We start from the raw sequence: 27,380 nt of genomic DNA, 5'->3' as shown, positions 1-27,380 counted from the left end.
CAATGACCAGTGCAAACAACATTGAGAGCATAATACACCCTTGCTTTACATTAGTTTCCCCTGCAAACCACTGGCAAATGTTGCCATCATCTCAGTGCTAAGTGGACAGTCCATCATATAGCGCCTTGATTCTCCTTATTTTTGCTGGTATTCCATAATAAGCCCTAGTTTTGTAAGGACTGTCTGTGTAGATTGTCAAAAACCTTCTGGAAATCTACCAAAACAAAAACAAAAAAATCAAGAGTTGCTTGCTATTCCACACTTTTGTTCTCAGATATTGTTATATAACAGAGAATGGTCTGCATGTGATCTCGGTTGTCTAAAACCCTTTTGTTCTTGCAATGTTCTGTCCCTTTCTGCCCCTCACCCCTCTCCAGTGTGTTAGTTTTTGTTGTCAGAGAACACCACAGTATACAGCTGTGTATCTATCTGCTCCCTTTGTCTCCTTCTTTACTAGGTCCAAATATAATAGTTCCTATCTAAATTGGCAATCTAATTCTTTCTTGATATACTCAGGATTATGTTGCACATGATTCTTCCAGGCTCTGAGTAATGTGATTCCTCTCCAGTTATTGCGGTTAGTAAAGTCACCCTTCTTTGGCAATTTTACTGTAAGGCCTCTCTTCCATAGGGCTGTGTTCCCTTTCATCATTCCACATTGTATCCAAAAACCAAAGGAAAGTCTGGAGGCTGTTTAGCCACTTGCTTTAATCATCTCAAGTAACGTTATCCCCTCTATTTACTTTCCCATTTTTGAGTTGATCAGAGATTTCTCTCCCCCCCCCCAACTTCTTCCCTTGCAATAGTTACTAAGCATATTATGTTTCTGCAAAAATAAATCCTCTTCTGCTGGTCAACACCCCTTCAGAGCTATTGTTTCAGTCTATCTGCAGCCACAGAAAGATGATATTGGTATACACTTTGCAGATTAACTCTGACCCAGAAGGGGCTAGTAAAGTGATATTCTCAGTAGTTTCAAACTGGTCCACGGCTAAGAAGCTCATTTGACAATAGGAACGAGAGACCTTGAATTATCAAACTGTGCCAGACGCTACCCCTGGTAGAAGAAGGAGATAGCTATTGAATGTACCAGGTTTGTGAAATGCTGACCTCTGGAAGCTAATTGCTATGAAGCAGGGGACTGGACCGATCTCTGCTGCCCTTTTTGCCTGTGGAATGATCCACTTCCCAGGATCTCTCCCCCTTAGCAGAATTTAGTTTGTGATGTCTTGCATTAAAAGATGAGTTGTGGAATAAAAAAACAAGGGTGATTTCATGGAAGGGGTCTACTACAAAGCATCTAACCAGGAAGAAGTAAGTGGATGAGGCTTTTTCTTTATTTAAAAAACAAACATGGAAACAAACAAACAACCCTCAAAAGTACAGGACTTCAACTACCTAGACATCTGTTGGGAAAATAACACAGCAGGACACAGATTATCCAACAAGCTCTTGGAATGTATTGGGGAACATTTTTTAGTTCAGAAGGTGGAGCAAGCTACTTGGGGAGAAGCTGTTCTAGATTTGGTTTTTGGACAAATAGGGAGGAACTGGTTGAGAATTTGAAAGTGGAAGACAGCTTGGGTGAAAGGGATCATGAAATGGTAGAGTTCATGATTCTAATGACTGGTAGGAGGGAAAAGAGCACAATAAAGATGATGGATTTCAAGGAGGCAGACTTTAGTTAAATGCAGGAAGTTGGTAGGTAAAATACCATGGGAAGCAAGTCTAAGGGGAAAAACAGTTCAAGAGAGTTGGCAACTTTTCAAAGAGACCTTATTAAGAGCAGAAGAGCAAACTATCCCACTGCGTAGGAAAGATTGGAAGTATGGCAGAAGACCACCCTGGCTTAATCAGGAGCTCTTCAATGTCTGAAACTCAAAAAAGAGTCCTACAAAAAGTGGAAACTAGGTCAAATTACAAATAACACAAGTATGTAGGGATAAAATTAGAATAAACTAGCTAGAAACATAAAGGTAAGAAGAAAACATTGCTCAAATACATTAGAAACAAGAGGAAGACCAAGGACAGGGTAGGCCCATTACTTAATGAGGGGAGGAAAAACAATAACAGAATGTGGAAATGACAGAAGTACTAAATGACTTTTTTTTGTTTTTCACCAGAAAGGTCAGTAGCGATTGAACGTCTAACATCGTGAATACCAGTGAAAATGTGGTAGGCTCAGAGGCTAAAATGGGGAAAGAACAAATTAAAAATTACTTAGACAAGTTAGATGTTTCAAGTCACTGAGGCTTGATGAAATACCTCCTAAAATACTCAAGGAGTTGACTGAGGAGATAGCAGAGCCATTAACGAATATCTTTGAAAAGGCATGGTATACGGGAGAGATTCCAGAGGACTGGAAAAGGTCAAATATAGTGCGAATCTATGAAAAGGGGAATAGGGACAACCTGGGGAAATACAGAGCAGTCAACTTAACTTTCGTACCCAGAAAGATAATGGAGCAAATAATTAAACAATCAATTTGAAAACCCCTAGAAGAAGATAAGGTAATAATTAACTTTCAGCATGGATTTATCAAGAACAAATCTTGTCAAACCAACCTAATAGCTTTCTTTGACAGGGTAACAAGACATGTGGATTATGGGGGAAGCTGTAAATGTGTTAGATCTTGACTTTAGTAAGGCTTTTGGTATTGTCTTTCATGACCCTCTTATAAACAAACTAGGGAAATACAAAATAGATGGAGCTACTGTAAGGTGGGTGCATAACTGGTTGGAAAACCGTTCCCAGAGAGTAGTCATCAGTGGTTCACAGTCAAGCGGGAAGGACATAATGAGTGGGCTGCTGCAGGAATTGGTTCTGGGTCCGGTTCTGTTCAATATCTTCATCAATGATTTAGATAATGGCATAGAGGGTACACTTATAAAGTTTGTGCATGATACCGTGACATTCTGTACCTCGGGGGAACACCCAGCACCTCCATGTTCATCCTTATAATATGATTGTGTGGTATCTAATGCAAAGTTTGTCATGTCAGGTGTCTTCGGAAGGCTCATGATGCACTGAGCATTGTTGTTATGGTAATGTTATAGGCTGTAATTTCATGTATATAGTTATGAGACTGAAAATGTGTCCTCATGGCTTAAAGCAAGCCCAGGCAAAAACTCTCCAGAAGCAGAGGGGTAGTTCACAACTCATCAGGGCATGTATGGGACAAACCCAGCCCAGCCTCACAGGAACAAAGGGCGCTGGCCTAGGCAACAGCAAAGGATCTATTGGACTCTCGAGTGAGTCACCCCCTTCCTTTGGTCAGTTTGGAACTGCGATGGGGTTATGCTAACCTGACTCTGAAAGGGTGGGGCGCAAAGCCAAGAGGGAAGAAAGGACATGATAAAAGGGAGAGATGTTTGCCATGCTCTTCCTCTCTTTTCCACCTACATCTACAACCATCCCCACCAAGCAACTGAAGCGCTGATCAAAGGGGAGAGCCTGGCTGAAGGGCAACCAGCCAGCCTGTGGTGAGAAGCATCTAAGTTTGTAAAGGCATTGAAAGTGTGAAGATCAGCTTAGAATGCATTTTGCTTTTATTTCATATGACCAAATCTGATTTGTTATGCTTTGACTTATAATAATTAAAATCTCTCTTTGTGGTTAATGAATCTGTTTGTTTATTCTACCTGGAGTAGTGAATTTAGATTGAACCATGTCAGAGACTCCCCTTGGGATAATAAGCCTGGTACATATCAATTTCTTTGTTAAATTGACGAACTCATATAAGCTTGCAGCATCCAGTGGGCATAACTGGACACTGCAAGACGGAGGTTCCTAGGCTTGTGTCTGGGACTGGAGATATTGGCTAGTGTCATTTGGTTGCACAATCCAAGGAGCAGCTTACATGCCAGAGACTGTGCGTGAACAGCCCAGGAGTGGGGGGTCTCACAGCAGAGCAGGGTAAGGCTGGCTCCCAGAGTCAAGGATTGGAGTGACCTAGCAGATCACCGGTCTGGATAACACCAGAGGGGAATGTCACAGATACCAAGCTGGAAGGGGTTGCAAGGGCTTTGGAGGATAGTATTAAAACTCAAAATCATCTGGAGAAATGGTCTGAAGTAAATAGGATGAAATGCAATAAGGACAAATGCAAAAGTACTCCACCTAGGAAAGAACAATCAGTTGCACACATACAGAATGGGAAATGACTGCCTAGGAAGGAGTGCTGAAGAAATGGATCTGGGGGTCATAGTGGATCACAAGCTAAATATGAGTCAACATTATTATTTATTTAAAAAAAAGCAAATATCATTCTATGATGTATTTGCAGGAGTGCTGTAAGCAAGACACGTGAAATAATTCTTCCGTCTTACTCCACGCTGATTAGATCTCAGCTGGAGTATTGTGTCCACTTCTGGGTGCCACATTTCAGGAAAGGGGTGGACACATTGGAGAAACTCGAGAAAAGAGCAACAAAACTGATTACAGATCTAGAAAACATTACCTATGAGGGAAGATCAGGTTTGTTTAGTCTGGAGAAGACTGAAGGGAGATGTAACTGTTTTCAAGTACATAAAAGGTTGTTACAAGGAGTTGGGAGGTAAATTTGTGCTCCTTAACCTCTGAGGATAGGACAAGAAGCAATGGTCTTAAATTGCAGCAAGGGCAGTTTAGGTTGGACATTAGGAAAAACTTCCTAACTGTCAGACTAGTTAAGCACTGGAATAAATTGCCTAGGGAGGTTGTGGAATCTCCATCGTTGGGGATTTTTTTTTTTAAGAGCAGGTTAGATAATCACCTGTGAGGGATAGTCTAGATAATACTCACTCTTGCCTTGAGTGCAGAGGACTGCACTAGAAGACCTTTTGAGGTCCCTTCCAATCCTATGATTCTATATCAGCTTTGTTGTAATCATGGGATAGATGTCTAAATGAACTTTACCAGAGAGACTGCAGACCCACTCCTGTCATACCATCCAGAAGAGATCTTGGTGTAAACAAGCAGAACTGCAGGATATGAAAATACCAGGGACACTCTAGTTACAGAGTCAACTGTCTGAAATCAGATACACCTCTACCCTGATATAACGCGACCCGATATAACATGAATTCGGATATAATGCGGTAAAGCAGCGCTCCGGGGGGGCAGGGCTGTGCACTCCAGCGGATAAAAGCAAGTTCGATATAACACGGTTTCACCTATAATGCAGTAAGATTTTTTGGCTCCCAAAGACAGCGTTATATCGGGGTAGAGGTGTACTTCAGTTAATATATTCAGAGGGTGACTTATATTAACCTTGCACAAGTCACTTACTCTCTCTCTACTTCAATTCTCCATCCGTAAAAGGGGGTAATTCTTCCTCTTTCCTAACCTTTGTTTTCCTTGTCTATTTGTTTAGACTTTAAACTCTTCAGGGTATACTGTACATGTGTGTGTGTATATACCAGTGCTTAGCACATTGAGACCCTGTGCTTAGTCAAAGTCTATGGATACTACAAGTCCTATTGTCATATATAAAAAGCTTCTTATTAACTAACCACATGGAATAGGGAAAATAGACATTTGTCATAGCATCTAGCAGCTCCAGTCGTAGGCTAAGATCCCATTGTGCTAGGTGCTGTACCGACATAGAATGAAACAAGTCCCTACCTCGAAGAGCTTTCAATCGAAGAAAAGAGACAACTGATAGATACAGACGGGGCAGTTCAAGGGAACAATGAGACAAAATTGGTCAGCATGATCAGCAGTGGTCTCAGCTCACCAGCAGCCTAATCATTGTCAAGTTTTTTGTTTTGTGGGGTTTTTTTTAATGCATAATTACAAAGGAAAGCTTTTATGGAGGGATTTGAAGGAGGTGGATGTTTACAGGGAGTTCCATGATAAATATAACTCTCCCCTTTTTATAATGAAACCTTTATGCATGACTTACTAAATGAAGTCTGTCAGCATGCCGGCATGTGGCAGGAGAGGTCTGATTAACATAATAAGGAAAGAGAATCCCTGTAGCCAATCCCTGTTGTCGTAAAGTACAGAATGTTTTTGCTGGGGCTCGATAAAATCTGCTGTCTCACTGTTGGATGAAGTATGAGAACTTGTGTCTTTAGATCCTAGAATAGGAAAGATCCATGCTGCACAGAATATACTGCTAGAGGGGAGAATATTAATGGTGTGGAAATACTGGCCTGTCACTTCCCTTGCAAATAAGAGAAAACAATTGTCTGTAACAGTTGCAAGAACATCACTGTAACAACACTATGCTTGAGGAGGATTGTTTTGACAATGTTCAGGTGTACTGCACTGTCAGGACTGATCATTTGCAACCATAAGGCAGTGCTGTATGAGCAAATATAATGTCAAATGAAAATCAACTACTTTCTTTAAACAGATAGAACCTCCTTCCCCTCCATTTTCAAAGGCTAGCCTATGGATTATTTATTTATTTATGGCCTTGTTCTGCATTCCTTAGTAACATTACCTAGCATTTATGTATGAGAAAAGTACTACTGAATTAAATGGAATTATTCAAGGAGTAAGGTACCATTCAACATGAGTAAGGATAGTAAAATTGGGCCCAAAATGATTGCTACTTGAAATCTGTATCAGGTTGACTTAATGTCAGTGGAAGACACAACTGAGAACCCAATGAGTATTTCACATATTGGGAGAGATGAATGATGTTAATGATTAAGGGCAGGTCTTCACTACGGGGGGGGGGGGTCGATTTAAGATACGCAAATTCAGCTACGCGAATAGCGTAGCTGAATTCGGCATATCGGAGCCGACTTACCCCGCTGTGAGGACGGCGGCAAAATCAACCTCTGTGGCTCCCCGTCGACGGCGCTTACTCCTACCTCCGCTGGTGGAGTAAGAGCGTCGATTCGGGGATCGATTGTCGCGTCCCGATGAGACGCGATAATTCGATCCCCGAGAGATCGATTTCTACCCGCCGATTCAGGCGGGTAGTGTAGACCCAGCCTAAGTTGCTGCCATCTCCCTTAACGTCAAAATCTTGTGACTAGTCTAAATGGATTTACCTACAATACGTACTAGGAATAATTCCATGAAATTGAGATGGTAAAATGTGGCTTAATAGCAGGGGGAAAGGTCCTGACACTGAGATGCATTAGAGTAGAAAAGTTTCCAAAGGGAAATAGTGGAAGGCTCATTACTTTGAAATGTCCCCAGCAGACTTCACCAAATGATGGCAAATGTATTGTAGGGAAAATCCAGCAGGCATATTGATGGGGTGACCCAATAGGTCTCTTCCATTTGTAACTTCCAGGGGTGTGGCTATGCCCTTAATGATGCAGTCTAAAATTCAAAATCTTATTAGGGCTAATGGATGAGTTCATGAAATGTTGTTAAATGGCAAGCTTTTTCCTTACTTCTTAACATGGTTGTTCTCTGTACTCATTCCATTTTGCTTGTGAGCACTCAGGAGCTTGTCCAAAGACGGCTGAAATCAACTAATCTTTTCATTGATTTCAGGACCTTAAATACCACCATTTGTGACAAAAAAATGAGATAGAAGTCATTACCATTGGAGCTGATTGCCATAAATGATTAGTACAAACTAGTGTTTGTAAGGAATCCTAACACAACAATGCCTACAATTCTGCCACCATCGTAACAAGATATCACAAAATAAATTGGTTTGAAACAGATTATTTGAATTTCAAAATATTGTTCCTCAATGTTGTTTCAAGTAATATCTGGCGCTTCAATGGGAAAAAATGAAAACATTTATCACTAGGAATAAATGTGAAACCTGGCTTGAATATGGTGGTAACTTTGGCCCACTTGTGGAATACAAAAGAGGCCATGGTAGAATCTGCAAATCCTCAGTCTTTGGGGTAAAGTGCAATTAAAATAGCTAGCTCCTAAGTGTCATTACTTGTTCCATATGTTATCCTTGGATAGTCCATCTACATTCTTTAAATAATAAGAAACCTCCATCTGGAGATTGTTTTGGATAACAAAAGGCATAGAATAGAAAACTAAGATTCTTGCAATTGAAGAAAATCGTAGCTTATAAGGCTGGTAAGAACCATGTGGTCATCTTGTCTGACCTCTTGTATAATATAACATAGGCCATTGGACTGGGCAGTATTAGTTTTTATTTGAACTAAAGCAGATCTTTTAGAAAAACATCCGATCTTGATTTTAAAATTGCCAGACACTAAGTATCCACCATAACCCTTGGTAAATTGTCCAATGGTTATTTACACACACTGTATTTAAAAAAAAATAAAAAGTGTGCCCTATTTCTTGTCTGAATTTGTCTAGCTTCATGTCTAGCCCCTGGATCATGTTAGCCCTTTTGCTATGTTGAAGAGCTCATTATCAAAGTTTTATTCCCTGGATAGGTATTTATGAAATGTGATGGAGTCACCCCTTAGTCTTCTCTGTGCCAAACTGAACAGATTGGCGGAGTTTAAAATTACCCAGTGTATGTCTCGAACAGACGCAAATGTTGATACCATCACAGACTGTTAGGGTATAAGAGATGCATGAAGCTATACCACTGTGGTCAAGATGGCATCCCAAAGAACAGGATCATAGGAGGCTAACATTTACCTTCAATATAGAAGGATTAACTAAAGCCATGTAGCAAGGCATATCTTAAATCTTGGAATAAGTATCACAGAATTTTGAAAATTTAATCAAGGTAACTTTTTCGTAACTACAGTTTTTTGAATAAGCCTTATATAAAAATAGCAAGAAGAAATTTCTGGAATTCCAACCAGTCTTAAAGATTTAAATCTCTCCTAAGATCTACTACTGCCATGATGCCCACCCCTCCCCCTTTAAGCCAACTAATGGCTGGGTAGAGGGACAGTTAGCTTTGTTTTATTAAATATGTGACAGATTCCTTTTTAAATGAAAGTTTGTTTGTGTGTTAGTATTTCTTTTCCCCACAACCTGGATCTGTCTTAGTGTAAGATCTTTTGGGCAGGGAGTATCTTCGTATGTATTTGGACAGCACTTGGCACATGATGGGTGCTATAGAAGTAAAAAAAAAAAAAAAAAAAACTGTGTAGGGTTTATGGGACACATCTCAAATGACAAAAATAATCTAATACCTAAGTGGTTTAAAATAAGCCTTCAGAAAACACACATATCTACAACTGGTCATTAGACCTTGAAGTCAAAGTTTGTTTGAGCAAGAACATCACCTCTAAGGAAAAGGCGTGGAATTATATCTGGTCCTCCACCTGTAAAGCATGCTGGGATGTCAATTGTAGGATAACACATCTTGCTCCTTTGAACAAACTGTAGAGGACCCCTGAAGTTTAATCCCACAGAAATCAAACATTGCATTTTGTGTCTGCACCTGGTTATTGGACTCTGACATTGAAACTCTTAACAAAATGTTGGGAGCAAAACCTAGTATCAGCTGTAAAGAGAAGATTTGGAATATCTTTCTGTCCTAAACCTGCAGAGTAGAAATGGATTCTAGCCTCTGATCAACAGAGTTTAAAACTCTGTCCAAGTTTTACTGGACTCCTGAGATGTAACAGGCTGGGGCTTCAGGCTCTCTGATCATAGCTGTCAATTTCTGAAAACATTTAGGAACAGATTTGCACTTGTCTGGGAAAAGTACATAAGTGAAAGGACTTTAGGCAAACATTCTTTCAAATAAAGTACACTTTTTAAACACAGATGTCATCTGACAATACTACTCTATATATTGGGAAATGCATATGCCTCGTTTACTGTAAAATGCACTCCCTTTGTAAGTTAAGTACCATTACCAGGTTATTATTACATACAAGGGAAAGTTCTCTCTCCCTCTTGCATATTCAGAGTGCTTCTCTGAGGCTGCTACTCACAGAGAGAATTATCTCCAGAGGACAGTCTAAAGCCAAAGCCTTACATGTGGGTTCCTTTTTTAAATCACTTGGAGCTAAACTTAAATGTTCACATGCATTTCCCTGGCCTGTCTATTATTATTACCTTTGACTCTTTACCCCACTTCCATCAGTCTCTTTCACGGTTCATTTTCCTCCTTAGTCTGAGTCACTTCCTAAATTAGGCTGATAAGGACATAGTGGATATGTCTACACAGCAATGAAAAACCCACAGCCTGCTCATGCCAGCTGACTCGTGCTGTGGGGCAGTTTCATTGTAGTGTAGACTTCTGGGCTCGGGCTGGAGCCCAGACGCTGGGATCCACCCACCCTGCTGGGCCTTAGAGCCCGGTCTTCAGCCTGAGGCCAGACGTCTACACAGCAATGAAACAGCCCTGCATCTCGAGTCCTGCAAACCTGGGTCAGCTGGTATGGGTCAGCCATAGGTTTTTCTTTGCTGTGTAGACATACCCTAGGCCGTGGCTGCACCATTGTTTCCTTGGCTAGGCAGTCTGGGTCTCTGTCACCCAGCCTAATGTAGGTTTTTCTGAAGTTTCTTTAAAAAAATTGCCTTGACAATATTGCATTTAGTGATTTGTCCTGGCAAGACTGTATAATAAGAGTAGCACCTAGGAGACCTACTGAGATCGGACCCCCCTTGTGTTAGGTGTGTACATACACCTAGTAAGAGGCAGTCCCTGCTCCGAAGAGTTTACAGTCTAAATAGACACAGGATGAGAAAAGAAGCAAAAGCAAAGTGATTTTGGCCAAGATCGCACAGAAGGTCAGTGGTAGAGCTGTGTTAGAACCCAGGCCTCCTGCATCCCCGTCAAATGCTCTATCATCTGAACCAGGAGTCAGCAACCTTTCAGAAGTGGTGTGCCAAATCTTCATTTATTCACTCTAATTTAAGGTTTGGTGTGCCAGTAATACATTTTAACATTTTTAGAAGGTCTCTTTCTATAAGTCTATAATATATAACTAAACTATTGCTGTATGTAAAGTAAATAAGGTTTTTAAAATGTTTAAGAAGCTTCATTTAAAATTAAATTAAAATGCAGAGCCCCCCAGACCGGTGGCCAGGACCTGGGCAGTGTGTGCGCCACTGAAAATCAGCTCGCGTGCCGCCTTTGGCATGCATGCCATAGGTGGCCTACCCCTGATCTGAACAATGCTGCCTCCTAACTATTACTAATAAATTAATAACCTGGGATTGAAATAAATGATCAAGGAAAAGAATAGTAGTTGCTCTTTTTTGGGGGGGGGGGAAGCTAACCTCCTTCACTTTCACCCCGCTACCTCCGTTGCTGTTACAGCAGGCACCATTCTATCCCTTATCCTTGCCCAGAACTCCCATCAGCCTTAGTGGGTGCTCCACATGCTAAACAAAGGTGGACTATGGCCCAATTAGTGCAAAACAACACAGTTTCATGAGTCTCACTGCAAGGTCCAGTTGGTGCTAGCCCTTATTGTAAATGCATCCTCTCTTTAAATATGCAGGCGTGTTGTGCTAAATATTCCATCATCGGGTGGCTGGCCTTTTAAAGGGAGTGAGGTCCTAGCCCATCTGTGATACGGCCAGTTTACCTCTCCAGGGGCAGAGAATGAAATTAAATTGTGACATATGGGCATGTGACTAAACCAGGCCTCTGTTGGGAGTGAGGAATGGGGGGCGGAGGGGACAAAGCCTTGGAACAGCTGCTCAAAGTGGGAGGCGGGCCTGGGCCCACCCTAAGGGGGAAAGAATGGTCCTCTCCAGAAGCAGGAATCTGTGTAAACTTACACAGCCTGGGGGAGGACTGTGACACTCCTCTGCCATCGCTCCTCACCAAGAACTACAGCCAACAGACCTGCAGGGAGGAGGAATTGTGCCCAGCTGGAGTTTGGGTGAAAGAGCCTGGATTATTTGTTTAAGTGCTTTAAATCAATCAAGGATCAATTTGAGCAAAACCAAAATAAGTGTCCATGCAGTCTCCTACACTGGGTTTAAAATCCAAACTCATGCAACTTTTTATTTTAGACAAGGCCTAAGAATAATCCCTTGTCCCCCAGCAGGCTTAGTTAGACCCATTTGGCATGTTAACTACCTGCTTTTTAACAGGCTGTGCGGTGCCAAACTTTTTGTGAGTACCAGATTTTTGTTTACTGACCGAAAAAAATAAATAAATAAATAAATAAAGATGGTAGCTCTATACAGACCAGTAAAGAAGAAATCAATTCCTTGCAAAACCTCCTACTTTCACTTATGTTATCCTGGAAAGGAATAAAAAAACACCAGCTCAGTTAAATACTGGGTTGGATAAGGCCTGGGAAATCCAATCAGAGATGCACAATTGTGACAATATAAGGCCCGCACTGGATATGACCTTACCCTGGGTACAATCTGGACTGATGGACAGCGGTGCCCCCTCAATTATCCAACCTGGGGTGCCTTTCACCCTGCTTCGCTGTGAGAGCAACCACTCCCAGTCTGCTCTCACACAGCTTCCGGCATGTAAATCACTGCCAGCTATACTGAATGAGTGCTATGGCCAGCCATTCATGAATTACATTACAGGGCAACACCAGCAAACTTCTAGTCCCAGAATGTGCATCTTGTACTGCCCAGCACCATCTTGGATAATACAAGCTCATATAAAGTCCATCATTCCATTACTAGAAAATGATATGCACAAATCTTGTAATCCCAAATGGAGTTTCCCAAACACATCAATCCAAACACGCTGGTTTAGATAAAACACCAAAACAAATTTGTTAACTACAGAAAGATTTTAAGTGATCACAAGTAATAAGGCATACAAGTCAGAAATGGTTACAAGGAAATATGTTAGGTGTTAGTTGCATTTTACCTTTTAACAAGCTAAATGAATACAAAGCAAAAGTCCTTTTCACCACATGTTCCAACAATCTTACTAGGTGAACCTCTTTCAGTCAGCATCTCTACCCCCTCCCACCCTAGTCTGTTTCTTCCCTTGTTCTTCAGGGGTTGATGTTGCCCTGGGTAGAAAATAAGGGAGAGATGATTTGGGGCGTCCGCCCTCTCCTCTTATTTCACTTTCTCTTGCACAAGAATGATATGCAGCTGATGTTCAAGAGACACAGTTGGTGTGGCCAGGAACTTTAAGCTGTTTCTTTGTCAAAATGTAGATCTTTTTCTCACACCCTGTAAGTGGCCAATCTTTGGCAGGTGAATCGGCTGATGGTCCCTTTGATTCCGTTGACACCTGGCTGAGGCTAGCCTTTTGTCTCTTCAGAACTTGTTTGTGACTGCCCTCCAGAACATGTCTTGGTAATATTATACAGTGGAATCTTATAACTTTACATACAATGTTGCCACAAATATTTTACCAGGACAATAATGATCAGAAAATCATGAATTTTCAAATGATACCTTACACAGTATGCTTTGTAACATTTAACATAGTCTTGGAAAAGGGGTGAACATAGAATATACAATTGTATATAAGGCTAATGAGAACTTGTTCCTGACACCAATACTCTTGTTTTTTCTTACGTGAATGAAAAGATCATAATGGCACCAAAGTGTCTCTAGCTATGAAAAATGGTTCCTGAACTGGAGTCCAAACAATAATTCAAGACTTTTTGTTTTTAAGTATGAAATAACTTGTCCTAGTTTACATACTGCTAAAAATGCTTATTATAATTAACTTAGTTTAATGATGGTTTTATGGACTTGCAGTCAATAATGGATTCCCAAAGTATGAAATTTTGGCAAAATTATCTTTTACTGAGATTACTTTGAAAACATAATTATCTGGAATAGAATAAATCAGTGGGGGGGTGGGGGTGGGGAGAGATGCTTACAGTGTAGGGAAAAATCAAAAGGGAGCTATTTTCCCATTTGTTCACAAGAAAATTTACTTGTGCAACTCCCATTTGTTTAACTCCCCCACATATCACTGGAGAAACAGCTCTCTGAGTCCCTAATCTGACTGTAGCTTTCAATAAGAGAGAAAATGATCTGAGACTATAATAACTCAGAGTTTGGGAAATGGACTGGATGATAAAAGAGGTTCTAAATTGCAAGTTTTCTAATTTATTCCAGTGTGTGCTGTTGTTTGTAGGATAGTTAACTTTCTAGGAGAGTTGCTTCACGTCAACTGCTGTAGCAATCAGCTGTATAAAAATAGTATTTGTAGTAGGAACTGTACTGTTAGAGATTCTGTTCTTTCCTTCCCCCCATTTCCTACTGAGCCAGTGGAAGCTAGGTGCATGTGTTAGAGTAAGGGTGTTAATAGGTCCTTTTTTGTACTTAATCAGAATTTATAGATTGGCTTCCCATGTATTGGTGTCAGATTAAGAATCGTCTTTTACTTTCCAGCCAATTGTATAGAAACTCTGACTCAGAAATGAATGGCAGTCTCATTGTGGTTTTCTGTCATGTGCTAAAAGAGTAGATTCCATATAAATCCTTCACTTGTACACTAATCTTGATTCATTAGACATTATTACCATGACATGGTTGTAGGCATAGGCACCGACTCTGTGGGTGCTCCAGGGCTGGAGCATCCATGGAAAAAAATAATGGGTGTTCAGCACCCACTGGAAGTCCTGTGGATCAGCATCTCTCCCTCCCCTCCAGCGCCTCCCACCTGCCGTGGTCAGCTGTTCAGCAGCGTTCAGGAGGCGCTGGAGGAGAGGGGGAGGAACAGGGGCAGGAACAGGAAGGGGTGGGAAGAGGTGGGGTGAGGGTAGGGCCTGAGGCAAAGTGGGGGGTCAAGCACCTCCCAGGAACAGAGGAAGTTGGCACCTATGGTTGTAGGATTTATTTATTTATTTTATTTTTGGGGAGGTATTTGTATTTCATGGTTAATTCTGTGGAAAACTGGTGACTAGATCATAGCAGTGAGAGATGGAAGAGCCCTTTTTAAATCACTGCATTACCCCTCTTCCCATTAATGCAGTATCTAGTGTTTGCGTGTGTATATATATAAATGATATTGGATAATAAATGAATGCTATGATTACTCTGGGGCAAAGGTTGAGGAAAAAGCAATGGTATATGCTCATAACCACTGTTACTGGAGCTCACAATTAGGGCTGTTAAATGATTAAAAATAATTTTGATTAATTGTGAGATAAAAATTAATGGCAGTTTTAATTGCACTGTTAAACAGTAATAGAATACCATTTATTTAAATATTTTTGATGTTTTTTCCATTTCCAAATATATTGATTTCAGTTACAACACAGAATACAAAGTGTACAGTGTTCACTTTATATTATTTTTATTACAAATATTTGCACTGTAAAAGAGAAAAAATCATTTTAAATTCACCTCATACAAGTACTGTAGTGTAATCTTTTTATCACGAAAATGCAACTTACAAATGGAGAATTATTTTTTTACATAACTGTTTTAGTTTTGAGGGCAGTGTAAAACTTAGAGCCTACTAGTCCACTCGGTTCTACTTCTTGTTCAGCCGATCAGTAAGACAAACAAGTTTGTTTACATTTACAGGAGATAATGCAGTCCGATTATTTGCAATGTCACCTGAAAGTGAGAACAGGCGTTCACATTGCGCTATTGTAGCCAGCGTTGCAAGGTATTTATATGCCAGGTATGCTAAACATTTGTATGCCCTTTATGCTTTGATCATCATTCCAGAGGACATGCTTCTCTACTGATGACGGGTTCTGTTCGATAACAATCCAAAGCAGTACAGACTAACACATGTTCATTTTCATCATCTGAGTTGGATGCCACCAACTGAAGGTTGATTTCATTTTTTGGTGGTTTGGGTTTTGTAGTATCTGCATAGCAGTGTTGCTCTTTTAAGATTTCTGACAGCATGTTCCAGACCTCATTCTTCTCAGATTTTGGAAGGCAATTCAGATTCTTAAACCTTGGGTCGAGGGCTGTAGCTATCTTTAAAAATCTCATATTGGTACCTTCTTTGCATTTTGTCAAATCTTCTGTGAAAGTGTTCTTAAATTGAACAACATGTGCTTGGTCATCATCTGAGACTGCCATAACACAAAATATGTGGCAGAATATGGGTAGAACCATGGAGCAGGAGACATACAATTCTCCCCTAAGGAGTTCAGTCAAAAATGTAATTAACATATTATTTTTTTTAATGAGCATCATCAGCATAGAAGCATGTCCTCTGGAATGGTGGCTGAAGCATGAAGCGACATACGAACTTTTAGAATATCTGGCATGTAAATACTTTGCAACGCTGGCTACAACAGTGCCACGTGAACACCTGTTTTCACTTTCAGATGACATTGTAAATAAGGAGCAGGCAGCATTATCTCCCGTAAATGTAGACAAACTTGGTTGTCTTAGCAATTGGCTGAACAAGAAGTAGGACTGAGTGGACTTGTAGGCTCTAAAGTTTGATATTGTTTTTTGAGTGCAGTTATGTAACAAAAAAAATCTACATTTGTAAGTTGCACTTTCATAATAAAGAGATTTCATTACAGTACTTGTATGAGGTGAACTGACAAATACTATTACTTTATCTATTTTACAGTGCAAATATTTGTAATAAAAATAATATATAAAGTGAGCCCTGTACACTTTGTATTCTCTGCTGTAATTGAAATCAATATATTTGAAAATGAAGAAAAACATCCAAAAATATTTATAATAAATTTCAATTGATATTCTATTATTGTTTAATAGCGTGATTAATCGCGATTAATTTTTTTAATCTAGTTAATTTGTTTTGAGTTAATCACTTGTTAGCTGTGATTAATTGACAGCCCTACTCACAATGTAATGAACCTGAATTTTTTGAAGTATACTTTGACTTCATAAAAACGATAAGATTTTGAGTGAAGTGGAAGATCTAAATTTTCAAAAGTCACTAGTGATTATTGGGTGTCCAGTCTGAGACATTTTCGAAAGGACTCCTTTTTAGGTGGGTGCTCAGCAACGTCTGAAAACCAGATCCTTAAGGTGTCTACAAGCAGAGCTGAAAAAAATTACCCCTTGTATGTAGGCCAGAGTGTTTTGTCAGCTGGTTTATCCATACCCAGTGACAATCCAATGAAGGATGCGAGTGTGCATGTGCATGCTGTGACAGAGGTGAGACCCGGGAATCATGAGGTCTTCAAAAGATTATTATATTGAAAGGTGCCAGGCAGGCATGGACTATTGGGACAATAAATGTTAAATGTGTTTTGGGGGTCCTGTCTTACTGAACTGGTTTCCTGGGGAATCTCTGAGTGGTGGTTAATGCAAATTCCCCAACACTGATTAGGCAAAAACCCAGAGGTTGAAACTTCACCCTCTGAGGAGAGGGACATTTACTGGTGTTATCTGTTACAGGAGGCCAAAGATCAAGGTCCTGAACCATATACAGAAATAGCTTCCCCACACAGATATGTATGTATAGACTGTAATGAAGTCAACCCCTTAACCTTCTTTGTTAAGCTAAATAGACTCAAGAAGCTCAACCTATTTAGTTTCACAAAGAGAAGATTAAAGGGTAACTTGTTCAGTCTATAAGTACCTAAATGGGGAACAAATATTTAATAATGGGCTTTTCAGTCAAGCAAAAAAAGTTATAACATGGTCCAATGGCTGGAAGCTGAAGCTAGACAAATTCAAACTGGAAATAAGGCAGACATTTTTAACTGTGAGAGTAATGAACCATTGGAGCAATTTACCAAGGGTTGTGGTGGATTCTCCATCACTGACAACTTTTAAGTGAAGATTGGATGTCTTTCTAAAACACTATGCTCTAGGCATTATTTTGGGGGAGTTCTATGGCCTGTGTTATACAGTGGTCAGATAAGATGATCTGGCCTTAGAATCTATTAGCTATCCCAAGGTGGTTCTTGTCAGATTTCAGATCAAGAACAGGAACTTCTAACTAAGAGAGCAAACCCAGTTGAGGAGTTTGAAAGACTGACATCTACCAGAACCCTATTTCGAGTTGGGGTTACCTTACTATGCATATAGGACCATTTATTGTCTTGTGTATGTTTTCTGTGTGATGCTTTTGCCCTAAGAATGAATGTACTTTGCTTTTCGGAGGCTGGTTGATAACTGGTATACACTGTTTTAGCCCCTGGAGAAAGCGCAAAGCGCAAACCATAGGTGCCGGCACCAAGTCAGACCTGTTGAGGAAGTCACAGTGAGGTGCAGAGGGAATCAAATCCTAAACTGCTGCTCTGGAGGGAGAGAGACGTGAGTTTCTTCCCAAGAGAGGTGATAGCTAGGAGGCATGAAACCTTAAGTGGGTGCCGTCAAGGATGCCAAGGAAGGGCATGCGGTGAAGCTAACCCTGAAATTGTGACATGAGCATCATGCTTCTGGAAGGTGCCATACTGATGGATCTGAATACTCTGTAGGGGCTGTAATTGACACAGCAAGATCGGCAATAAAGGATTAGTGCCTGTGTGTCATCAGTTCAAATTTATTTATAGTGATCAGGGTCTGAGTCAGGAAATACTTGTTCCAAAGGAGAGTCTGAAAGAATCTGCATTTCTCCAGAGATGCATTTCTCCAAGGCTTCAATCAGTGGATGGGTTTCTTTATCTGTTACTAGGGTGACCAGATGTCCTGATTTTATAGGGACAGTCCCGATTTTGGGGGGGTTTGTCTTACATAGGTGCCTATTACCCCCCACCTCTGTCCCGATTTTTCACACTTGCTGTCTGATCACCCTATCTGTTACATATTTTTGGAATCCTCCTGCCCCCATAGATGGTAGAACAGGATAATTTTTGTTAAAGCAGCTTTTTTTTTAGCACTGACTTCTTTGCTGCCAAAGCGTGTCATGGAATGAAATTGATGCCCTTCTTCTCAGCTTTGCAGAGGATCTGGCAAGCCTTCTTCCTCCTCTCTGTAGAAATCCTCACCATCTTTCCAGCAGCACAAGACCGATTATTGCAGAACATTTTCACCATTTGTTTGATCACTGATGTTTGGAGTAGCTAGTAGGAATACTTTTATTCGGTGCATCTTCCAGGCACAGTCCAAGCACTACTTTGTCTCCCTCTCAGGTCTCCATAAACCATAGATTGAGAACCTCCAGGGTATATGTCCCTCTTCTTTCTCTCTCCCTTCAAAAGGGGGGGTGATGTGGCTCAGTCAGTTGTAGAGCTGATTGAATTCTTTTTTTGCTCTTTGTCCAAAAAAGACCATTTTCATTTTGGTTGAAATTTTCCAGTTTTTCCAATAGAAAAACTGGAACATTTCAAAACACCCAGATATTTTTGTTAATTTTTTTTTTTTTTTGGAAAAATATATTCCCCAAACTGGCTTGTGAAAACAAACAAACCTGGAGTCTTGGATTTAGGTTTTTTGTTGAAAAATGAAAAATATTTACAAGAGTACCTTAGTCCGAACTTACCGCGGGTCCAGACGCGGCAGGCAGGCTCCCCCGTCGATGCCGCGTACTCCTCTCGCCGAGCTGGAGTACCGGCGTCGACAGCAAGCACTTCCGGGATCGATCCCAGAAGATCGATTGCCTGCCGCCGAACCAGGAAGTAAGTGTAGACGTATCCTTAGAAGGTATCTGCTCCCCTGAGCCTTAAAACATTAAGGAAGAAAATGGATGTGAGAGGCAGCAGCTGGGTTTATTTTATTTTAATGATGCAGCCTTAAACTTCAGCCCCGGAGAGCAGCTACCTCTGGGGCTGAAGGTAAACATTATTTAGAAACCTATTGTTTTGTTGAATGTATCCATCAGCAGATTATTGTGCTTAGCCATGTTGCTTCATCTTTCTCTCGGCTGAAGGTACAAGTGCAGCAATCCTCCATCCTCCTGCTCCACTTGTTGACTTTGGATCCAGGGGAAAAGCAGTTTTTGTTCGGTTACCCAAACATGCATGTAATAGCAAGATTAATTCTGGAGAGGGAAGTTGTTGCTCTGCTGGATGAGTGACTCTTTGGAAAAGAGACAAGAGGCGGTGAGGTAATATCTTTTACTGGACCAGCCTTGGTACAATAAAAGATATTACCTCACCCATCTTATCACTGTAATGTTCTGGAACCAACACGGCTTCAACAACACTGCAAATAATGTTGGAAAAGAGACCATTGTCGATGGACAGACTTTAAATGCTGATAATCAGGATTGTTTTTAATTCAGCTCACCTCACATTGACTCTGGCACCTTCTGCTGCTTGTACTGTCCATGAGCAGGACTGAGAACCAGGTGTTCCTGAGTTCTGTTACCAACTTGGCCATCGATGACCTCTCCGGGCTTGAACAAATCACCTAAGGCTAGATTCATAAAGGTATTTAGGTGCCTATAGATGTAGATACGCATCTAGGGTGGGATTCACAAAAGTATATAAATACCTAACACCCACTGGAAGCCAATACATTGAAATATCTGGCCCTTAATCTCTCTGAACCAGATCTTCAGGCATACCTCCAGAGTAATAAGCTCTTATATGGTCCCTTCCATTTGAAGATCACAGATCATTTCACAAATACTAAGGGCCAAATTCTGATGATGTTACACATTTTCAGTAGCCCCTTACTCCACAAGGAGTTCTGTTGACTTCAGTGGAAATGTTTTGTGGAGTAAAGGTATCGGAATCTGGCTGTAATTGACTAACCTTAAGTATCATCCCCAACTTACAAATATGGAAGCAGAGACAGAGGTGAAATGGTTTACCCAAGATAACCCAGCAAGTCAGAACTCAAATTAGAACCCAGGCCTCCTGGTGCCTAGTCTTGAGCTTTAACCACTGGACAACACTGCCTCCCTTGTGAGACTGTGCTGAAGAACAAAGATCAGTGCAGTCGCACCCTCAGCCTTTATCTGCCAATGCAGCAGCAACCGAAATGGGAAACTTCTCTCCATTTTTCTTCCTGTAATGTAGTTCTTATTGCTTGGAATTCCTTCCAGCTCCTAGTGTGTGTGTTTGCCTCCTTCTCTTCCTTCAGATCCCTCCTTAAAACTGCGCACCTTCCTGAAAGCCTTTCAGTGATAATCCACTGTAATGTTAAAAACAGGTGGGCCACTTTCATATTGGCCCCTCTGCCTATGTCACTGATGCGTGAAGTGTGATAACACTGTTTGCTTTGGGGAGGTACAATGTCTTTTCTGCCATGTGGTAGAGATCTGTGCTGACTGGCCTGGGCTCAAGCTCTGATGATGACCCAGGCTATGGTCATTACAGCTGCACAGGCTAAAATGTGGAGGAAGGATTGACTTGTGGTTTAGGCATTAGTCTGTGACTCAGGAGATCTCATTTTAGTTCCAGCCAACGCCATAAGCACTGTGTGACCTTAGCTGAGCCATTTCTCTGTAAAATGGGGTGATAGTGTTACCCAAAGCTCTTGGTAACTTTTACTCTGTGCAAGGTGGTGTCAGGAAATAAATCAGGGGAGACATGACCGTCCGACCGATAGATGGCTGGCACAAACAAGACAACACGAGAATGCTTTCACTTAAAGCTAAACTTTACTTAGTCTCAAGCACTTACACACGTCCACAACAGGTTAGTAAAACACCCCCAAGCCTTGATAATTACCGAAGCTGAGTGTGACTCTTGAGTGGCACAGGGACAGCCTTCCGTTGGCCAAACTTCCGTCTGCCGGTGGGGACCGCAAGATGTGTCCAGAGGGAGAGTCCCTGAAGAGCCCCTCCTGAGGAGTCCACTACCTCAAACTTTTCCCCCTTATTTATACATTAGTAATACAATGACCTATCACTTAAAGAAAACTTGCTAAAGAAGCAGTTTCTAAAGGACAAGTAAGAGGTTTCCTTCTGGTCATCAATTAACCAGCTGTGGGTTTTTTCAGAGTGTTCATGCCTTGGGGCCCTGACAAACACATTCCTGAGGGCACATATAGACAAGCTTCCTGTTTTTCTAAAATACATGTATCAGCAATTTCAACATTCTTAGCAGGAAGGACGCGGGGTCAAGCTGCCCTTTCTGTGGCACCCAAAATCCCCTCCCCTCCTACCTTGGTTAAGCTAGGGCCACTGCATGGCCAATTTACCGCCTGCTGACTTGACTACTTTTAGTAATAAGCACTAGTGATCCAGGCACTTTACTGATTTACCAAAAACTTCCCGTACAATAGCACTTCCCTATCTCACAGGATGTTGTGACAATCAATTTATTAATGCATGTGAGGTGCTCAGATACTATAACAATGGGGACCATGTAGGCAGTGGGATAATTAGACATGAATGGCATAGTACATTTGTATGTTGCTGATTGCAAGTCATGGTGAAATTTGGGAGGTACACAGGCTTGTTTTACCTTCACAGGTGAAGGTGGAGTTAGAGGGAAATAGGTAAGTAGGGAGATAACAAATGAGGAATATACAGACTTATTTTCTGAGGTAGAGCAAGCAAAATATCGACTTAAACATTAAATGAGAGAGAGAGAGAATATACGTCAGAACACATGGTTTAGAAGAGACTGCACAAATATTTTGCTTCATTAGCATTCATTCATTTTCGGTCTAAGCTATTTCCCAAGCAGATTAATGTCATCAGGAACATGAATACATTTAAAAACATTATAGCCAGCATAGCTAAAGCCTTGTTTAAAGAATAAATGAGAAACAGCAGTTCGTAATGGCAATTCATCTCCCATGGTGTGTGGTTAATGTGAGGAACAACATTCAAAGTAGGTCTGGCATGGGGTGGGGGAAGACAGATTCTCTACAAATGGGAAGAATGCTGTCCTGCTGAGCCCAGAGGCAACATGGCAGTAAGTCAATCTGACAAGAGATAAATAAAGGCATCTCTGTGTAGATCTGAGAAGCAAAATTGTTACACAAGCGAGGGGTGGCCGTGTCATTTAGTCTCTCAGGTTGGGCATCACCCAGACACATGTGCAGGGTTGATCCAAAAAGCAGTGCTAGTCTCTCTCAAGAGGTGTAAATAGGGAGGAATAAGGGATATAATAACTGATCAGAACCTCTGCCCAAAACACCAAATGGAAACCCCTGAGATTTTGACAAAAATCCATCCATATTTAATCACCTAACTTTAGGCACCCAATGTTGAAATTGTTGGCCTAGGGATTGAACAAACCATTTTCCCTATTATCAGAGGCTTAGCCATGTTAGTCTGTATCTACAAAAACAACGAGGAGTCCGGTGGCATCACTTGCCCCATAACCTCAGCGGTACAGAATGCAATGTCATCCACAGCCTCAGAAACAACTCCGATATTATAATCAAAGGGGCTGACAAAGGAGGTGCTGTAGTCATCATGAACAGGTTGGATTATGAAAAGCAGGCTGCCAGGCAACTCTCCAACACCACATTCTACAGTCCACTATCCTCCGATCCCACTGAGGAATACCAAAAGAAACTACACCATCTGCTCAAGAAACTGCCTGCTATAGCACAGGAACAAATCTACACAGACACACCCCTAGAGCCCCGACCAGGGGTATTCTATCTGCTACCCAAGATCCATAAACCTGGAAATCCTGGATCCCCCATCATCTCGGGCATTGGCACTCTTACAGCAGGATTATCTGGCTATTTGGACTCTCTCCTCAGACCCTACACTACCAGCACTCCCAGCTATCTTTGAGACACCACCGACTTCCTGAGGAAACTACAATGCATTGGTGATCTTCCTGAAAACACCATCCTGGCCACCATGGATGTAGAAGCTCTTTACACCAATATTCCACAGGAGGATGGACTACAAGCTGTCAGGAACAATATCCCTGACGTGGCCATGGCACACCTGGTGGCTGAGCTTTGTGACTTTGTCCTCACCCACAACCATTTCAAATTTGGGGACAACTTATACCTTCAAGTCAGTGGCACTGTTGTGGGTACCCGCATTGGCCCCACAGTATGCCAACATTTTTATGGCTGACTTAGAACAACGCTTCCTCAGCTCTCGTCCCCTAGCGCCCCTCCTCTACTTGCACTACATTGATGACATCTTCATCTTATGGACCCACGGGAAGGAGGCCCTGGAAGAATTCCATCTGGATTTCAACAATTTCCACCCCACCAACAATTTCAGCCTGGGCCAGTCCACACAAGAGATCCACTTCCTGGACACTACAGTGCAAATAAGTGATGGTCACATAAACACCACGCTATACTGGAAACCTACTGACCGCTATACTTACCTACATGCCTCCAGCTTCCATCCTGGACACATCACACGATCCATTGTCTACAGCCAAGCCCTAAGATACAACCACATTTGCTCCAATCCCTTAGACAGAGACAAACACCTACAAGATCTTTATCAAGCATTCTTAAAACTTCAATACCCACCTGGGGAAGTGAGGAAACAGACTGACAGAGCGAGACGGGTACCCAGAAGTCACCTACTTTAGGACAGGCCCAACAAGGAAAATAACAGAACACCACTGGCCATCACGTACAGCCCCCAGCTAAAATCTCTCCAGCACATCATCAATGATCTACAACCTATCCTGGAAAACAATCCCTCACTCTCACAGCCCTTGGGAGGCAGGCCAGTCCTTGCTTACAGACAGCCCCCCAACATGAAGCAAATACTCACCAGGACTACACACCACAGAAAATACTAACCCAGGAACAATCCCTGTAACAAACCCTGTTGCCTACTCTGTTCCCATATCCACTCTAGTGATACCGTCAGAGGACCCAACCACATCAGCCACACCATCAGGGGCTCATTCACCTGCACCTCTACCAATGTGATATATGCGATCATGTGCCAGCAATACCCCTCTGCCATGTACTTTGGCCAAACCGGACAGTCTCTATGTAAAAGAATAAATGGACACAAATCAGACATCAGGAATGGTAACATACAAAAGCCAGTAGGAGAACACTTCAGTCTCCCTGGACATTCAATAACAGATTTAAAAGTAGCCATACATCAAAAAAAACTTGAAAAACAGACTTCAAAGAGAAACTGCAGAGCTACAATTCATTTGCAAACTTAACACCATTAATTTGGGCTTGAATAGGGACTGGGAGTGGCTGGCTCACTACAAAAGCAATTTTCTCTCTCTTGGTATTGACACCTCCTGATCAATTATTGGAAGTGGACCACATCCACCCTGACTGAATTGGCCTTGTCAGCACTGGTTCTCCACTTGTAAGGTAACTCCCTTCTCTTCATGTGCCTGTATATTTATTATCTGTAATTTTCCCTCCATGCATCTAAAGAAGTGGGAGTTTTTACCCATGAAAGCTTATGCTCAAATAAATCTGTTGGTCTTTAAAGTGCCACCGGACTCCTCATCATTTTCACTATGGAATAAACACTTTGCAATTCCATAGGTATGATTAAGATTCATTGGGTCACACAGGTGGTTATGAATCAAATGCCATGTTTCTTGCTTCTATCTTTCGTTCTTTAGTCCATGCTACTGAAATGAACAGTCTGGGCTTCAGAGACTCTTCATAAAGAAATGTAGGCAACAAAGGGACACATATATTCTATTAATGTTGTTGTTGCTATTTACCTAGGTTCCTTCCTACCTTTCTTCTATAGCTCTGCCCCCCTCCTGGGTCACCATCAGAACTTCTTCTGCTCCCTGTGGCAATTTCACTCCTCTCAGATTCTTGTCAGAATCTATATTCCAAGGTAGGATCTCAGGGCTTATTCCCGCCTATAACTACCCAGTGTCTGTTGCCAATTCCCCTCCTATCTAGGGAGTGACTGAAGAGTTGCTTCCTTTGGTCCTCTTAACACCAACTTCCTCTGTTTAGAGCTGTCCCAGCTCCTCCCCCAACTGGGCTTCATCAGCCATTAAGCCTTTTCAGTCCTGATTCTCTTCCAGATGCAGACTCTCGTGTGGTTAACTGGCCCTCTTTTCCTACTCAGGCCTCATGTGGAGTAGACACCCCATCACAACACCCCAGAATATTTCCATTTTGTAGTTATGCATTTGATTTTTAACCCCTTCCTAAGTGTAGTACTTTGCATTTGTCTTGATTGTATTTCATCATGTTGATTTCAAGCCAATTCTCCAATTTGTCAAGGTTTTTTTTAATACTACTCCTGTCCTCCAAAGTGATTGCAACCCTTTCCAGCAGGGTGTCCTCCCCGAATTTTATAAGCATACTCTCCACTCCATTATCCAAATTATTAATGAATGTATGGAATAGTACCAGACCCAGGACAGACCCCTGCAGGACATCTCTAGATACATCCTTCCAATTTGATTGTGAACCATTGGTAACTACTTTTTGAGTACAGTCATTCAACCAATTGTGCATGCACCTTCTAGTAATTTCATGTAGACCACATTTCCCTAGTTGGCTTATGAGAATGTCATGCAGGACTGTACCAACAGCCTTACTAAAATCAATGTCTATCATGTCTACTGCATCTCCCCATCCATTAGGCCAGCAACCCCTTTCAAAGACGGAAATTAGGTTGGTTTGGCATGATTTGTTCTCAACAAATCCATGCTGGTTATTCCTTATAACCCTATTACCCTCTAGGTGTTTACAAACTGATTATTTAATAATTTGTTCCAGTATCTTCCAGGTATCGAAGTTACACTGACTGGTCTATTATTCTCCAGGTTCTCTTAGTTACTTTTTTTTTTAAAAAATAGGTACTATGTTTGTAGTTCTCCAGATATCTAGAACATCACCCATCCTCCTGTGAGTTCTGAAGATAATTGTTAACAGTCCGCGATTGCTTCAGCTAGTCCCTTAAGCATTCTCGGATGAATTTCATCAGGTCCTGCTGGCTTGAATACATCTAACTTATCTAAATATTCTTTAACCTGTTCCTTCCCTATTTTGGCTTTGTGTCCGAATAGCATGAGGTGAAACAACTTTTATTTTTTGAATGCGGATCCCTTGAAACTTGCTTGAGGCCCCCCCAGTTGAGAAGTGTAGAGGACCTACACTTTCCTTAGTCTTTCTCTTGCTCATAAGGTTTTTGAAGAACCTCTAATTATCTTCCATGTCTCTTGCTAAGTTTAATTCATTTTGTGGCTTAGCCTTTCATTTTGCCCCTACATGCTTGTGCTATTCTTTTGTATTCATGCTTAGCAATTCATCCACGTTTCCATTTTTGTAAGATTCCTTCTTGATATTCAGGTCATTAAAGAGCTTCTGATGGAGCCATATCGGTCTCTTACTATTCTTCCTGTCTTTCCTTTGCTGTGGGATAGTTTGAAGTTGTGCCTTTAATATTGTCTGCTGAAGAAACTCCCAGCTCTCCTATACTCCTTTATCCCTTAGATTTTCTTCCCAAGGGACCTTACCTAAAATTCTCTGGGTCCATTAATCCTTCTTTTCTGAAGTCTATTGTCCTTATTTTGCTGTGCTCACCCCTTCCTTTCCTTAGAATAATGAAATATCATTTCATGATCACTTTAATTCTAATGGCCTTCCACCTTCAGACTTTCAATCAATTCCGCTCTGCTGGTAAGAATCCACCTCCTTTTCCGGCTGTCATGGTCTATAGTAGACGCCTACCATGGGTCACCCCTATTTTTTTTTTTTTACCCCTTTTATCTTCACTCAGACTTTCAACTGGTCTGCCTCTCACCTCCTTCTGGACCTTAGAACAAGTGTATACCTTCGTGATGTGCAATGAAACACCTCCTCCCGCCCCCCCATCTGCCTTCCTGAACAAGCTGTACCCTCTATCCCAATATTCCTGTCATGAAATTGTCATAATTTAG

Source organism: Terrapene carolina, unplaced genomic scaffold (assembly GCF_002925995.2).
Source record: "Terrapene carolina triunguis isolate 2854851 unplaced genomic scaffold, T_m_triunguis-2.0 Scaffold66, whole genome shotgun sequence".
In the NCBI taxonomy this organism is placed as follows: Eukaryota; Metazoa; Chordata; order Testudines; family Emydidae; genus Terrapene; species Terrapene triunguis.
Note: the sequence above shows the minus strand (reverse complement) of the source record.